An 18,556-nucleotide genomic window follows, 5' to 3' on the forward strand; every position below is an offset into this window, starting at 1 on the left:
TCAAGTTTCACAACATCTTTCCGATAGGAAGGAGACCAGAATTGCATGCAATATTTCAACAGTGGCCTAACCAATGTCCTATACAGCCGTAACATGACCTCCCAACTCCTGAACTCAGTACTCTGGCTACTTGACACTTTTTCTCAGAACTTGATAAACACTTTGTACTGAATAACAAAAATGGTTTCTTGTTTGGGGTCCAACATTTGGATCCTATATAGATGTATTTTGTAATACCTGTGGTCTGTTTATACCTAGGAGTGTCTGTAGTTTGACTCAGATAGGCTTCTGCAAAGCTCTGTCAATTTGTATTGTGAGGGAGTACATTATTCTCTCGTACAGACTGTTGCTTCTGTCTTCCCAGTGTCAAGCACATGACTGCTGATGGTGCTGTTACAGGATCGTATACATAAATACATCAATATTATTTCAATTCTCTACAAAGATGTCGACTCCATGATGGCTCATTACGCACAAGGGGTCCATATACTACTGTTACCATGCTAAAATCACACCTACACCCAGGTTAATGAACATTAATATCATTTATTGAATGCAGCACCACTTACAAACAAAGACAAGGGTGGGTATCTTTGGAAATCTTACACTCAAAGGACTCAGTTCCATAAGTTCCATTATCACTGATTCTACTAAATAGCGTATATATCATCCCATCACTCTACGTATTTCAGCAATGCTATTTGATTCCAATCAGACAATGACCCCATGCCACCAAAAGTGCCTACAGCATCTTGACCACTTCCTCCTCATCTCACAGCACTAATATCAGTTTCTTCAGCAACCATGGTGCTGTCCCCTCTGTCTATGATTGCAAATTTAGATCTTATTTTTGCTTTTCTATGTACGATTTAGTGCTCTAAACTTATGCCTTCTAAGAGCTGGACTTAGAGTTATTTTTGATGGAATCCTTACAGCTACCATGAGCAGAAGATGATAGACAGCATTCAAATTAGAGTTGTTATTGACTATTACACTGCAAATGGATGTTTGAATTTCTGCTAGGTATTAATGATGAACGTGGCTTCTTACTTGCAGCATAAATGACCACAAGTAAATTACTGCACTGAACTGTTCAATCTTCTATGACCATTTCTAACATATCTGTAAATTCATTGTGAGAATGGTCAGAAATATTTTGCTGTTTGACAGGAAGGAAATGTTTGAGCCTTTACTTTGAGAGATAAGTATGGTTCTGTGGACATCTGTTCCTCCTAACTGCTGGGATTTATGATAGTCGGTTTACAAGTGCACTCCATGCTTCAAAGTCTACAATACATACAGGTTGTTTTGCTATAACACGTGTTTCATTGACATGAATTCACTGTAACGCGACTGATGAATTGTGGACACTATGTCTAAAGTGCGAACTTTTAAAACATGGTTGGCTGTAACACGATTACATTGCCAACACTTTGGGGGGTGCTGTTTCTAGAGCGCGATTTTTCTATAATGCACGGTTGCACAAGAACACAACTATTGTGTTACAGAAGAAGCACCTGTATATTGCTTTGATAAATTTTAACAATGGTATTCACTAAGCAGTTCACTTTCCCTCAAGTAAAAAGAATGAGTTTAGGACTTTATACACAAAATGGCTAGATTGGATTTGTTTCTTTTCTTATACCCCCAACATTCTAAGGAAGAAAAGATTCAAAGGTTCACAGTCTCAATTACTTAGCGCTCACCTTGTGGGATCTCATAGTTTCTTTATCTCTTTGCCTTGGTCTTGTAGGGATATGGGTTGAACCAGAGTACAACTACTCTTGAGGCTGAAACAAGCTATGGTCTTTAGATTTAGTCTCAGACAATACTGTTGGTTATTAATCTGGTTTAAGATTTCCACTTCTGTGTATTACAAGTCTTGATTTATTAGACGTATGTTTCCTGTAGTAATTGTGGTTTAGTTAGTTTTTGGATGTATCTCAAAGAAACATCTTTTCCGGAGACGCTATTACTTTTCAGACATGCCTGTACCCTCAAACACATTAATGAGAATTTTTTGTGAAGCTGGTGATCAATCTTTATGTCAAAATACAATGTTATGGACAGAGAACCACGGTCGACTGTAATATTAGTCGCCGTAAACCATCTGGCATCATATGTCAGAAGATAAATAAAACTACAAGACTGCATCTTAGACTTTGATCAAACACATACAGCTCAGGTTGCATAACCAAATGCAAAAACTCATCTTCACTCAATTATGTTAACATTAACCAGTTAGTGAAATTACACTATTTATTGGATGCACCATATTGACAAAGGATCAAGCCTTATTTTACTTGTCCATAAACAATTGCTTCTCTTCCTCAAAAGCCATTCAGTGAAAATTCCTAACTTGTTTCCATTACTGAAGGTGTTTTTCTCTGACAGCCACCACATTTCAGAGACTGCCTTGGGCAAATCAGCTTGTGTGACAGGAGCGCTTGCAGGTTGTCAAGTGTTAATGTGAAGTGCCCCAAGACCTTGATGCTTATTTGTCTTCATCCTCTTGACTAATGATTTTCATGTGTTGTTATATGTTGGTAAATTAAAGAAGCTTTCAGGCAGCTCTGTCAACAGTTTACTGAAATGTATCTCTCATTAGCTAGGTGAACTGTCAACATGTGTGATTTAATCCTGTTAAGATATCACTCAGATCACCTAAATGGTAGATGAGAGAGGGGATGTCTGGAGGATGCAATCAAATGATAGGCAATGAAATACTGAATGTAGATGAGCCAGGGCAGATGGTAAGACACAGTTCTGCAATTTACTAGAAGGAGTGCCTTCCATGTTGGAGAAGATCTTACTTGATGATAGACTTATGGCAATAATCTTGTTAAGATTCATTTTATTGCACCCAATATTTTTATGACAGAAGAATCATTGCTATTTTAATCAGCTCACCAAAGTTTAAATTTCCCATCTCTTCCCTTGGGAGCTCCATTATGTTAGTCTGCAATGAGTTTGTACCATCTGGTGTGTTGATGTGTTAAAACCTTAGTATGTTAATCTCTTTGCCACATCACAAAATTAAACTCTGACTTTGAAATTAAGATTTCTGATTTAAATGGAGTGAGTGATATTAAAAAAAATGCTTTGAACAAAATGGTGGAAGTTTCTGTATTTAATTGTTTTGATTAAAACTTGTGTTTGCTTCAGGGTTTTCTATATATCTAAATAGATGTAACAGATTGTAATTGAGAGCTCATAAAGTGTCATCACCAATGCAGTTTTACTCAGTCCCCATTTTGACTGTTACAAAAAAAGTGTTCTTTCTATTACCATTTTTGATTTGTTTTATCTGTTATTTTCCCCTGTTGATATTTCACTGCCTCTTCCTTACACTGGTTTTCTTTCAATCTGTTATTTCTGTCCTATTGTTTACATTCTTACTTTTCTGGTTTTCATTTCAGATATTAGACAATGTATGTAAACATTTTTTTTAAAAGTATGGGTCCGTGTAAGGGTGAAATTTTCAGTATGGGCACTAAATTGGTGAAACCATGGAACAGCAAGCTTAGCAATTGCCAAACTGGGCCAATGTCATTGGATTTTCCTAGGTCAGCATCATTGACTATTCATAGCAGGTTCCTGGCCTAGATTGGGCCTGCCGGCAGCAATTAGCTCTCAGTGAATGGTAGGAAATAGCAAGTAAAGCCTGCTATTAAAAGGTGTACTTCATTGTTGCTGTGCAGAAAAGCAATGATGCCTGCACACAGGGACAGAGGGTCTGAGTTTTTAGAGGACTGTAGATTGGCCCTGAGGTGAAACTTAGATGAAGGTATTGTCATTGAGAAGCTGACAAATGATTCTTGCTGTTTATAGAGGTGATTTGATAAGAATTGCTTCCAGCTTCCCATCCTTGCTTTTGCTTTGCACTTAACAATGTCTAAATGTTTTCTTCCCAATTTCCTCCATGATTATTGCTATGGCATATAATTTTGGACACTTTCATGTGGCTGAACCATGTTTTAACTGTCTGGTGGAGGCTGGTTTAGATGTAGACATGAGGTTAAAAACCTGAAAGGTACCAATGGTTCAGAAACCCAGCATGATCTGTTTCAGTTTTAAGTGGACCACATTTAGAGGCAAATAAGAAATCCATTTGGAACTATCAGGAAGTTAATTTTAATATTTAAATTATTAATTCATATTAAATTTGATCCAGAACTCCAACATTAATGCCTAGTGAACATATTTCCCAAACTGCACAGAGGTTGCTGAAGTCATCAAATTGGTAGGCGAGAAGGCAAAAGGTGGATGCGGGTGGGAGGCAAGTGTGATAGGTTGGTGAGGAGAGTGGAGCGGATAGGTGGGAAGGAAGATGGACAGGTAGGATAGGTCAAGAGGGCAATGCTGTGTTGGAGGGTTGATTCTGGGATGAGGTGGGGGATGGGAAGATTTGGAAACTAGTGAAGTCGATGTTGATGCCATGTAGTTGGAGGGTCCCAAGGTGGAAAATGAAGTGTTCTTCCTCCAGTTGCTGGGTGGTTTGGATTTGGCAGTGGAGGAGGGTCAGGACTTGCATGAATTTGGGGGAGTGGTTATATGGTGAGTGAATCCCAGAGATGCTCCCCGAAATGCTCCACGAGTTGATGTCCTGTCTCCCCGATGTAGAGGAGACCACATTGAGAGCAACAGGCACAGTAGATGAGGTGGGTGAATGTGCAGGAACATCTCTATTGGATACATAGAACTTATTTGATAGCAGGCAATCAATCTTTCACCACTATTAAATGTTGCATCTTTGTTAGCTTAAATTGCTGAGGCAGAAGTAGTCACTGATTGTTGCTATGTTAAAAGATTTGGTGCTGATGAGGAAATGGTAATCCCCTCACACCCCTGCAACTGAGAAGTGACAGTGAGCCAGTGGTGCATCCAAGGTCCAGCAGGGAAATCAAAACAAGGAACTGCAGATGCTGGAAATCTGAAGCAAAACTAAAAAGTGCTGGAGAAACTCAGCAGGTCTGGCATGCATCTGTAGAAAGAAAAACAGTTAATGTTTCGAGTTCAGAGTCTGGATTTGAAACATTAACTATTTTCCTCTCTGCAATATGGAAATGTTGTGCTAGATTATAGGAATGGCTTTTGCCTGAAACGTCGATCTTCCTGCTCCTTGGATGCTGCCTGACCTGCCGTGCTTTTCCAGAACCACTCTAATCTTGGACTCTGATCTCCAGCATCTGCAGTCCTCACTTTCGCCGAAATGTTGTGCTAGCTAATGAAATTCCGATGACTGGGAATGTCAGTATATTGGTCAGCAGTTTTACTAGCCACCCCTCCATAAGGATGTGGTAACGCCTATTGAAGGAAGGCCACAGTGAATACTAAACCCATGCTTGAATGGTATTGCCAGAGACTAAAAAATGATCACGACATAAGTACCCCAATGACTGGGATAAAGAACTAGATTTTCTGTTTGCCTCCAAGGACTCACTCTATGAGTCAATTTACTTCACATTTTCATTAGTTTATAGACACCAAGTGTGAGATATTCTGAAAATAAAGAACAAGAGGCTTTTAGAACAGGTGAGAGGGTCTTCATGTTAGAGTTCCGAGATTCATGAACTTGTGAAGTATTGCGTGAATACTTGAGAATCTCCTGAACAGCGAGAGAGTGAAAAGAAATCAAACATGCCAAGACCAAACTTTTCAGCCAGAAGGTAACATATTGTACTCTTACCAATCCTTAAATGTCCAGTTCAGGGCAGCCAACCAGATGTTTGAGAATTCAGATAATGAAAGACAAAGGCTTTGTAATAAAGTGGCAAATCATGAGATTCTTGGATTATACCAGACGTTTGTCCTAAACTCCAGAACAGTTACGACACTTTTGATAGACATGCATCAGTGAAAAATAACAATAGTATGGATTGAGAAATGCTAAAACCCACTTGAAAAACTGAAGGCCTTTTGAACAAGCAAGCCTGTTTTGACCAAACACTCAATGTAGTCATTGATGAAACTGACAGCAGGAAACCAAGTTGAGATTGGTGAAACCAATCAGATACTTCTCCAAAAATGAAGCAAGCATCAGAAATTATACTCCACTGTGGCAAAGGAAACCCTCAGTTTATTACTGGTTCTCTAAAGCTTTGAGATACATATTCAATCTGGGTACAGAGAGGAGAACACATTTTCTGGACCGCAGCCCGTTAATCTTAGAGGCAAGGTACAAGTCCAAAAACACCAGATTATTCTATTAGAGCTTGTTCCTTCAGTCATATAACCTAAAAACCACCTACATTGCTGGGAAATTGAATGTAATTGCGGATACCAGGTCCAGAAATTAAGAGTCTAGATTAGAGTGGTGCTGGAAAAGCACAGCAGGTTAGACAGCATCCGAGGAGCAGGAAAATCGATGTTTCGGGCAAACACCTTTCATCAGGACTGAAGGCAGGGAGCCTCCAGGGTGGAGAGGTAAATGGGAGGGGGGTGGGGCTGGGGAGAAGGTAGCTCAGAGTCCAATAGGTGGATGGGGGTGGGGATGAAGGTGATAGGTCAGAGAGGAGGATGGAGCGGATAGGGGGGAAGGAAGATTGGCAGGTAGGAAAGGTCATGAGAATGGTGCCGAGCTGGAAGGTTGGAACTGGGATAAGGGGGAGGGGAAATTAAGAAACTGTTGAAGGCCACATTGGTGCCCTGGGGTTGAAGTGTTCCGAGGCGGAAGATGAGGCGGTCGATGAGGCGGTCTTCCTCCAGGAGTTGGGTGGTGAGGGAGTGGCGGTGGAGGAGGCCCAGGACCTGCATGTCCTCGCCAGAGTGGGAGGGGGAGTTGAAATGTTGGGCCATGGGGCAGTGGGGTTGATTGTTGCGGGTGTCACAGAGATGTTCCCTGAAGTGCTCTGCGGTCTCCCCAGTGTAGAGGAGACTGCATTGGGAGCAACGGATGCAATAAATGACATTGGTGGATATGCAGAAGAAACTTTGATGGATGTGGAAGCCTCCTTTGGGGCTTTGGATGGAGGTGAGGGGGAAGGTGTGGGCGCAGGTTTTGCAATTCCGGTGATGGCAGGGGAAGGTGCCAGGGGGGATGGTAGGTCGTTGGGGGGCATGGACCTGACCAGGTAGTCACAGAGGGAACAGTCTTTGTGGAAAGGGATGGGGAAGGAAATATACCTCTGGTGGTGGGATTCGCTTGGAGTTGGCAGAAATCACGACGGATGATGCAGTTTATGTGGAGGTTGGTGGAGTGGAAGGTGAGGACTAGGGGTTCTGTCCTTGTTATAGTTGGAGGGGTGGGGTTTGAGGGCGGAGGTGCGGGACGTGGATGAGATGTGTTGGAGGGCATCTTCAATCATGTGGGAAGGGAAATTGCGGTCTTTAAAGAAGAAGGCCATCTGGTGTGTTCTGTGGTGGAACTGGTCTTCCTGGGAGCAGATACAGCAGAGGCGGAGGAATTGGGAATACAGGATGGCATTTTTGCAGGAGGTAAGGTGTAATGCCGGTAGCTGTGGGAGTCGGTGGGTTTGTAAAAAATGTCAGTGTCAAGTCGGTCGTCATTGATGGTGATGGAGAGGTCCAGGAAGGGGAGGGAGGTGTCAGAGATGGTCCAGGTAAATTTAAGGTCAAGGTGGAATGTGTTGGTGAAGTTGATGAACTGCTCAACTTCTCACGAGGTGGCACCGATGCAGTTATCAGTGTAGCTTTTGCTAGAAATTAATAGTCCCAGTTAGAACTGAAATGATAATACTGACCGAGGCTCGGGAAATGAATGTGTGTGAGTTCTTGTGTATTTGATTTTTAAAAACAATTTCCTTTGTAATGATATGCGAATGAATCTAGTTTCATTTACCTTGTGGGGGAAGTGAAACCCCCTAAATAATCATAGTTAAAAATCACACAACACCAGGTTATAGTCCAACAGGTTTAATTGGAAGCACACTAGCTTTCAGAGCGACGCTCCTTCATCAGGTGATTGTGATGAAGGAGCGTCGCTCCGAAAGCTAGTGTGCTTCCAATTAAACCTGTTGGACTATAACCTGGTGTTGTGTGATTTTTAACTTTGTACACCCCAGTCCAACACCGGCATCTCCAAATCATAAATAATCATAGATATATTTAAACTTTGCTTCAACATGTGTTTTTTTTTAATTAAGCGAGGTCTGTTACAACTGAGAGAGGAAGGTAGATGTAAATTCACTTGCTGTCTGCTAAAGTCCTGTATGGGACTGATGGAATGTTGCACCTGTAGAGGTGTGTCAGTGAAATTTCAAAGAAAGAAAGAGAAGCGTAACAAGGTGACATAATGAGGAAGCTGTCTATCTCCCCACTTACAGCATAAAGCTATCTCTTGCAGAAGTTGTGTGTTTTGGCCTCCCATGAAAATATGAGAAAAAGGGTTTAAAACCAACTACAACTCTAATCTGTTGGTGGCCTGATGTTCCAGAGTGATGTGAAGGTTATAACTCTGAGAATAGTCATTTAAGTACTCTGTACTGCAGCTAAAATGAATAGTAAGTATTCTCACTACTCTGATTGCTGCCAGCAAATCACATTTGAAAGGAATCAGAAAAGAAGAGTTTCAATCAATATAAAAAGGCAAGAATCTTGAAATTGATTGTTGAACGATCAACATCAACTCTACCAGTAACATCCAGTTCAACAATTGCAATGTTCAAATAATCATGCCTCGTGGGAAAAATTAAAACTGATCTTTATATATTTTTGTTAAACCTTTTCTCTTTGGATTCATTTCTTATTTCTAATCTATGTGCATATTTGTTGTGTTACTATTTCTTCTCAAGTTTTGTAACTCATAAATTTACAACAAACTGATTAAGTTGCCTCCCTTTTAAAACATAAATTCATTTGGGTCTGAGGAAAAGGTATCCACAAGGGAAGGGATCCTTTCAAATTAACTTTGTTGTGATCAATTGGAGGGCAGATGAACAACTAGGGGGAGTCAGTTTACCCCTCCTCACCAAGAAGCTGAATAGTTTCAAGTATCCCACATGGAACCATAAGAAAAGTGGGGAATCTCATTGGGGGACTGAAAGTGATGTCACACTGTTCAGATCTTGTCTGCTTCCAGCCTTGACTGCAGCATGGGAACAGCTTATATGACTCCACCTTGAATCCTCAATGAAGAACACAGTGAGCAGTAACATTAGCAGCAGCAAAAGCAACACATACACCAACTATTTCTCCTCAGCCATGTCGACAGAATAATGGATGCTCTGTCCCCAGCACAGATTCTGCAATGGAGAATCAGCTGTCTTGATAAGTCTAAGTACTGGTGCCATATTAGGCTTAGACTTTCATGTCCAGTCATTGCAGAGATCAGCAACCTCCTGAAACAAGACTTCTATCCCAGTGGACAAAGAGGTTGCGTCCATTAAGGTGTTTTCCACTAAAGGGGCCATCTTTGTTTTCTGCCTCTTCATGGACTTTTGTGTCAGTCCCACTATGAGGACAGAAAGTAGAGTTATGTGCCTGATTAATAGAATATTTGAACAAGAGAGAATGGTACTTGTGTAGGGAGACTGCAGGTTTAGGTGCAAGATGACAGAAAACTGAAGGTTGGCTGTTCACATGGGAAGTGGTTGGAGAAAGAGGAAGGAGTGAGACTGCAAAGTGTGTTGGTCAGAGCTGCAATCTGGAAAAGAATCAAAGTGTAGCTGTTAGCACCTGATAATGTTATGTCACTCAACCTTCCAGTCCTTATTCGGTCTTTGAAACCTTGGGGAACTGTATCTGGGTACAAGTGACCACATTCCAGCTACTCACTTTCTTGATCACATCTATCTATGTCTACCTTATCTAAGAGTCTTGTCATTTCCTCCCGTCCAGGGAAGCAATACTTTATGTCAAGCTCTTGGATCCTGCAGCAGGATGTTCCAGAGACCTAGGGACCAGCCTTCCCATAATTCCTTTTCATTCCTGTGGTTGCTGAAGCCTCAGAAAGAAATGATAGGCTCTCCCTTTGCTCCCTTCAACTAGAAAATGCTATATTTGACAGAGTATGGATTCCCTAACCCACTGCCCAACAGCCCTAATGCAACAGGGTCAATTTCAATAAATTTTGACCTTTAGTATTTAGTGGATCAGTGAAGTCCTTCAACACATTTGTACCTGGAGAGTAACTTTGCACCTACTCCACTGTAAAATTTTTGGAAATTGCTGAATTGAAATGCAATGATTGCAAAGTTTACATTTTCTTCTTGATTAGTAAAAGGAACTACAAAAGCTGGTAATTCACATTTACACATGTATATAATTGGCATTTGTAGAATAAAATGAGATGTTATTGTTTTGACTAGTATTAAGAATTGAATGATAACTAAACATTTAAATAGGATCTTGCATCTTTTCTTTTGATTTCACTAAAATGTACGATTATCTACCTAAGTTTCTAGTTACATTATATATTTCATAAAAATGTTGCTATTACTTATCTGAATTCACCATTTGCAAAACTGATCCACAGACTTCAGTGGATAGTTGTTTCTTACAGACATATCATTGTTCTATAATTAAATAACTTCATCTGGAGTACAGTTGCATTTCATTCTGCAATACTGAAGCTAAAAATTGTACACCACAAGACAAGTTTGCCCTATTCTGAAGTATCCTATTATATGTAAGAATAAGAGTTTGCCATGTGTATTCTTAGAAATGTTGCAAGCTACAATATGGACAGAGACCTGATTAGTCTCCCTCAGTGTTTATCCTCCATACTGTGAGAAAATAAATTCTAGTCAAAATGATCTACTCTGTTTCTTTTAACACCTTTGCCCTTATCCATGCACCAGTTATGATCTTGAATGTTGACAGAGTTTCTACTCCAAGCACCTTTTCCCTATGTTCAACAAATGTGAAAGATGCCTGTGATTTCCACATGGCTTCACTCATCCTACACCCTACACCATTAGTATTAATGTGGAAATCAATTAATGAACACTAAAAGTTTGAGTAAACAGAGGGTTTGAATCCTATAAATGATTGAATGCTGGAACCAAATGCTGAGCTTCTGCAGCCACTGCACTGTTACAGTATGTGTGTGACAAAAATGGTTAATAGATCAAACTCAGTCAATACACATTTTTGAATGCAATTGACCAGAATTACAAATACATTTTGTGAAATCGGTTACACAACCCAAGTCTTCATAGCATAACAACATATATAAGTACTTAGTGTGACAGTAAAAACAGATTTGGCTGTTTAAGATGAAATACTGATGCTTTGGTCATTTCAGCTGGTAGTCTACATGAAGATTGCCATTGCAGTAGTTTTCTATATGTACAATATTAATCTATAGTCAATGCAGAAGAAAACAAAGCTCTGAATGAAATTTGCATTAGTAAGTTATTATTGTCATGGGCAGAATATATGTGTTCCCTTTACTGCTCATGTTTCAAAGTCTTTTTTACTAATCAAAGGGGTGGTGATGTTAATTCCATACCCAATGTTGTGGGTTTAGTACCTTGAGTGTTTGAGACAGCTAGCATTTGTTTGACCAATTCAATTTAATCATACATTTTTGAATAGTTTCAAAAAAGGATATTGATTCAACATCAGACTGAAATATTTCTTATATTTCCTCTTAATTAGGAGCGTGGCTTCGCATCTACAAATGGAGACAAGTGACCTTTAGGTAACCATCTTTTGAAGCTTTTTGTGTTTGTTTGCAAATATAAAGGTCTGACTGAAAGTTCATACCATACTGTGGCATGACTTTCTTTTATTTACCAAAGTGGCTCAATTTCTCGTATAATTTAAATGTGATTAAATATTTCCCTTACAGATTCTGCTTAATTTCCCAGCTGTCTTCACTCTTCTTGAACCATCACTATCAACCATGTAGTAGAGGCACCAATGCTGATCTGTAATCATGTCATAAGAAAGGTGATAAAGCTCAAAAGCTTCTATTTCTATCCTTCACTGTTTCAAAAGTACTTTTAAGCTCCATCATTCAATGACTCCATGCCATCATATGTTCAACACAAATATAACAATGAAACCTTTTTCAAGTTTATATTCCTGAAGTCACCAGAGTAGTGTTTGCTCAAGAACTTTTGAGGTGGCCCCAATGGGATCTTGAGCTACATTGCTGGTTTATCCTTCAGTTATGAAAAACATGTCATCTTGGTCAATGCAACACCAGGAGTAGCTGTCCAAAGACTTACTGAACAATCAGTTGTCATCTAAAATATATGGTGGTATACATTTACAAGTTTATGTGGCATTTGGTGGCTAGACCTTCAACTATATCAACAAATTATTTGGGAATAACCACAGCATTGATCTTGATTTAAAATGTTACTTAAAGGAATGCTAACTATTTCAGCTTCCCTGTTTGTTGGCCACTGTGAAAAGGACCTCTGAAACATATGACGAGGACATTCCGGGATTTTAATCAAGGTTTTGTCAACACTAAAGCAACATTTATTCCGAAAGTTCCCTGAGGATTGAACCGAAAAATGTGGTTAGCATGTTATTTACGCCATCAGCCCATAACTTAAGAGTATGCACGGACAGGGGAAATGAATGACCAGCAGGCAGTCAATACGATATAGGCAAGATATAGGCCCGTGAGTACCTGTCATTCTGTAACCTGCGCTCTGTTCTAAATACTGATGAAAGCGATGGTCCACCTGGAACATGCAGCCAAAGCCAAATCTACAGCACATCAACCACAAACAAAGAAGACTGCAAAAGCAATGTCCATTGTAGATTTAACTGTTGTGAGAACAGACAAGCATTCCTGCAACTTCTGCTGTGGACCCAGGCTGCTATGTTGCTTCCCTGATGCTAGGGTCTAGGATGTCACTGGACAGCAGCAGAGCACCCTGAGGTGGGAAGCTGAGCAGCTAACAGTATCCATGCCAGCATCAATGGTTGGTAGCAAGAGATCACTGAAGCTTTGTGCCTTCCCTCAACAGGACAAACTGATGACAAGGATGAAAAATTTCAAATGATCGCAATGTAGGTTTGTTGGCAAGTAAACTCTGATTGGCCAAGGCATTGCCATGGAAAAAGCAATGGGGAACTACAGGCTCCTAAGACTCCACGTGATCTCTGGATTGATCCCCATGCCACATGCTAGTGAGTCCAGAAATAGAAGGGTTGAATTATAGAGTCTTCAAGATGCCCAGCACGAAACAGACCCTTCAGTCCAACTCATCCATGCCATCCAGATATCCCAACCTAATCTAGTCCCATTTGCCAGCACTTGGCCCATATAGATCTAAACCCTTCCTATTCATATACCAATTCAGATGCCTTTTAAATGTTGTAATTGTACCAGCCTCCATCACTTCCTGTGGTATCTCATTCTACACACACACCACCCTCTGCGTGAAAACGTTGCCCCTTAGATCTCTTTTAAATCTTTCCCCTTTCATCCTAAACCAGTGCTCTTTAGTTCTGGACTCCCCTAATTCAGTGAAAAGACTTTGTCTATTTCACATATCCACACCCATCATGATTTTATTAACTTCGATAAGGTCACCCCTCAGCCTCAGATGTTCCAGGGAAAATAACCCCAGCCTATTCAGCTTTCCCTATTGCTCAAACCCTCCAACCCTGGCAACATCCTTGTAAATCCTTTCTGAACCCATTCAAGTTTTGCAAACATCCTTCCTAAAGGAGGGAGACCAGAATTGCATGCAGTATTCCAAAAATGGCCTAACCAATGTCCTGTACAGCTGCAACATGATTTCCCAACTCCATGCTCAATGTTCTGACCAACATTGAACGCATACCAAATACCTTTTTCACTATCCTATCTACCTGAGACTCTACTTTCAAAGAAATATGAACCTACACTCCAGGGTCTCTTTGTTCAGCAACAGTCTCTAGGATCTTCCCATTAAGCGTATAAATTCTATTATGGTTTGCCTTTCTAAATGTCTGCATTTCACATTTGTCTAAATTAAATTTCATCTGCCACTCCATGGCCCATTTGCCCATCCATCAAGATCCCATTGTACTCTAAGGTAACCTTCTTCGCTGTCCATTATACCTCCAATTTTGGTGTCATGTATAAAACTTACTAACCATACCACCTATGTTCATATCCAAATCATTTATATAAATTATAAAAGGCAGTAGACCCAGCACCGGTCCTTGTGGCATTCCATTGGTCACAGGCAACACTCCACCACCACCTTCGAGGTCTTCTACCTTCAAACCAATTCTATATCCAAATGGCTAGTTAGCCCTTTATTCCATTTGATCTAACCTTACTAACCAGTCTACCATGAGGAACCTTGTCAAACTGAAGCCTGACTGAAGTCTATTTAGATCACATCAATCACTCTGCCCTCTTCAGTCCTCTTCATTACTTCTTCAAAAAACTGAATCAAGTTAGTGAGACATGATGTCCCATGCATAAAACCATGTTGATTATCTCTAATCAGTCCTTGCTTTTCCAAATACATGTATATCCTGTCCTTCGGAATCTTTTAATCTTTTCTGAACCCTTTCAAGTTTCACAACATATTTCCAATAGGAAGGAGACCAGAATTACACGAGGCCTAACCAATGTCCTGTACAGCTGCAACATGACCTCCCAACTCCTGTACTCAATACTCTGACCAATAAAGGAAAACATACCAAATGCCTTCTTCACTATCCTATCTACCTACAATTCTACTTTCATGGAGCTATGAACTTGTACTCAAAGGTCTCTTTGTTCAGTAACATTCCCCAGGACCTTACCATTAAGTGTAAAAGTCCTGCTAAGATTTGCTTTCACAAAATGCTGCTCCTCACATCTATTTAAATTAAACTCTAACTGCCACTCCTCAGCCCATTGGCCCATCTGATCAAGATCCCATTGTAATCTGAGTAACCTACTTGCTGTCCACTACACCTCCAATGTTGGTGTCATCTGCAAACCTACTAACTGTACCTCTTATGCTCACATCCAAACCATTTATATAAATGATGAAAAGTAGTGGACCCCACCGATCCTTGCGGCACTCCACTGGTCACAGTCTCCAGTCTGAAAGACAACCCTCCATCACCTCCCTCTGTCTTCTACCTTTGAGCCAGTTCTGTATCCAAATGGCTAGTTCTCCCTGTATTCCATGAGATCTAACCTTGCTAATCAGTCTCCCGTGGGGAATATTGTCGAATGTCTTACTGAAGTCCACAAAGATCACATCCACCGCTGTGCCCTCATCAATCCTCTTTGTTACTTCTTCAAAAAATTCAATCAAGTTTGTGAGACATGATTTCCCATGCACAAAGCCATGTTGACTATCCCTAATCCTTGCCTTTCCAAATACATGTACATTCTGTCCCTCAGGATTCTCTCCAACAACTTGCCCACCACCGACGTCAGGCTCACTGGTCTATAGTTCCCTGGCTTGTCCTTACCACCTTTCTTAAACAGTGGCACCACGTTAGCCAACCTCCAGTCTTCCAGCACCTCACCTGTGACTATCGATGATACAAATATCTCAGCAAGAGGCCCAGCAATCACTTCCCTAGCTGCCTAAAGAATTCTAAAGTACACCTGATCAGGTCCTGGGGATTTATCCACTTGTGTGTATTTCAAGATATCCAGCACTTCCTCTTTTGTAATATGGACATTTTTCAAGATGTCACCAACTATTTCCCTACATTCTATATCTTCCATATCTTTTCCACAGTAAACACTGATGCAAAACACTCCTTTAGTATCTCCCCATCTCCTGCGACTCCACACAAAGACTGCCTTGCTGATGCTTGAGGGACCCTATTCTCTCCCTAGTTACCGTTTTGTCCTTATTGTGTTTGTAAAAACCCTTTGAATTCTATCTGCCAAAGCTATCTCATATTAAGAAAATTAAGAAAAAACACTATAGATTTATTAAGGAAAAATCCTGTTTCGCTAACTTATCAGTGTAATTTTTTGAGAGAGTAGTGAAGATTAATGAGGATAATACCGTTAATGTGACATAAATGGACTTCAAATGATATCCGATATATGAACATGGAACAGGAGTAGGCCATTCAACCTGCTACTCTTTTCAATAAGATCATTTGATCGAATAATAATCTCAAATCCACATTTCTGTCATATTTTGATAACCTTTCACCCCCATTGCTTAAAAATAATCTATTCCCCTCTGCTTTAAAAGTATTGAAGAAAACTGCTTTGAAGCAAGAAACTTCCAAAGGTCCTTAACTCTCCAAGAGAAGAATAAAATCCAATTAATCTCTGTTTTAAATGGGTGGCTTCTGAGTTTTAAATCATAACTCATCATTCTTGATTCTCCTATAAGCGAAACTGTCCTCTTGACACTTAACCCTGTCAAGACCTTGTAGAATTTTGTATGTTTCATTGAAGTCTCTTCTATTCTTCTCAAGTCCAGTAGATACAAGGCTAGCCTGTGGAACATTTCCTCATGAGACCCAAGCTCATTTCAGCTATTAGGTTGCTAAACCTCCTCTGAAGTCTTTTGAAACATTATGAAGAATGTATGTTTCATAACATGACCAAGAATGTAAAGAGTATTCCAAATGTAGTCTCACCAGTGTCCTTATAATTGAAGCAAAACCTTCTTACCTTGGTATTCCACTCTCATAGAGTCATTGAATCATAGAGTCATAGAGTTATACAGCATGGAAACAGACCATTTGGACCAACTTGTCCGTACCAACTAGATATCCAATTTCCCAACACTTGGCCCATATCCCTCTAATCCCTTCCTATTCCTGTACCCATTCAGATGTCTTTTAAATGTTGTAATTGCACCCGCCTCTACCACCTCCTCTAGTAGCTTATTCCATATATGCACTACCCTCTGTAGGAAAATGTTATCCCTCAGGTCCCTTTTAAGTCTTACCTCCCTCACCCTAAACCTATGCCCTCAAGTTTGGGACTCACCTACCCTCAACAAAAGACCTTGGCTATTCACCATATCCATGCCTCTCATGACCTTCCATTAAATGATACTGTTCTATTTGTATTCCTCATTACTTACATCTTAACCTTCTGTAATTCATGCACTTAGACCCCAGGTCAATTTGCATCTTGTAAAGTACATCCTGCATGAATACAGAGAGAGTTCATGGAATAAAAGGATAATAGCAACATGGATACAAAGTTGGCTTGAGTGATAGAAAATAAAAAGTAGTTGTGAACAGTTGTGTCCTGACTTGAGGGATATTTGTCGTGGAATTCCACAATGCTTCGTGTTAGGATTGCTGTTCTTCCTGATATTTATTAATGACCAGACCTTGGTGTACAGGCACACTTTGAAAATTCACATCTAATTCAAAATTTGGATATGGTGACTCATGAGGAGGATGGTGTAGAAATTTAAAATGACACAGACAGAGTGGCAGAATGAGCCGACAATAATATGAAATTTTAACAGGGAAATGTGAAATGAAATGTTGGTAGAAAAAACACAGAAAGACAATATAAAAGTCAGCATGCAATGATAAAAGCAGCAGCGGATCAGAGGGACTTAGTTATATACCTAAGGAGAAGTTTGATTAGCTGAGAATTCTTTCACTGGATTGTAGGAGATTGCGGGGTGACCTTATAGAGAATTATGAGGTGAATAGCAAAGGTATTTTCCCTAGTGTTGGGGAGTTCAAAACTAGAGAGCATAATTTTATGGTGAGAAGAGAAAGATTTAATAGGGACATAAGGAACAAATTTTTCACACAGAGGGTGGTTCTTAAATGGAATGAACTGAAGCGGTAGGTGCAGGTACATTTGGACAGGTACATGAATAGGAGTTAGAAAGGATGCAGAAAAGATTCCCAAGCATGGTTCCTGGGATAGAGGATTTAAGTTACATAGAAAGATTGGTGAACATAAGTAATAAGAGCAGGAATAGGCCAGTCAGCTGCTCAACACTGCCTTCCATTCTATAAGATCATGGATGATCTACATAAGGCCTTAACTCCTCTTTCAGAGTTACTTATACCCCTCAATTCCTCAAACTGTCAGAAATCTATCTACCTCCTCTAAATATTTTCAGTGATCAAACCTCCACAAATCTTTGGGGTAGAGATTTCTAGATATTCATTACACCCCAGAAGAAGACATCCCTTTGTATCTCAGTTTAAATGAATGTCCCCTTATTCTGTAACTCTGTCCCTTAGTTTGAGATTCTCCAAATAGTGTAAACATTTTCTCAACAGCTAAACTATCAAGCCCTCTCAGAATACAGTATGTTTAAAAAAGGTCACCAGTCATACTTTGAATCTCTAATGAATAATGGCCTAACCTGTTTAGCCTGACTTGATAAATCAACTATTTCATCATAGGAATTGGCCTCATGAATCTGTTTTGAACTGCCTCCAATCTCAGTTTCTATGTTTCATCTTTCTGTGTCCATCACATCCTTTCTTTGCCTGCACAAGTTGCACAGGGTACAGCATCTAGGATTATGCAGCACAATTTGCCTTATGCAAGACACGTCCAAACTGATCCAAGCATTGGGACATCACCTTCAGGGCACCAATATCATGTTCCACCATTGCCCTTGTTGAAAAATTAACTACATTGTAGTGTGCTCCACCTTAGGGGCAAGGGGATACAAAAGAGAGTTATCTGCCATTGTTACAGAAGGTATCCCTTGTCGCCCACTAACCA

At 40.1% G+C, this 18,556-nt stretch overlaps 1 long non-coding RNA gene across 1 annotated transcript in view; it reads left to right on the top strand.

The window, feature by feature from the left end:
- Positions 1 to 18,556, top strand: part of LOC148148952 (uncharacterized) — a 39,704-nt gene that overhangs the window by 10,007 nt on the left and 11,141 nt on the right. Inside the window, exon 2 of the long non-coding RNA XR_015758292.1 lies at positions 11,563 to 11,605. This is a non-coding gene — a long non-coding RNA (uncharacterized LOC148148952). The remainder of the gene's footprint in view (positions 1 to 11,562; positions 11,606 to 18,556) is intronic.

The sequence above is a fragment of the Chiloscyllium plagiosum genome, unplaced genomic scaffold (genome assembly GCF_037043375.1).
Source record: "Chiloscyllium plagiosum isolate Xiang-an unplaced genomic scaffold, Cpla_swu_hap1 HiC_scaffold_10, whole genome shotgun sequence".
NCBI lineage: Eukaryota > Metazoa > Chordata > Chondrichthyes > Orectolobiformes > Hemiscylliidae > Chiloscyllium > Chiloscyllium plagiosum.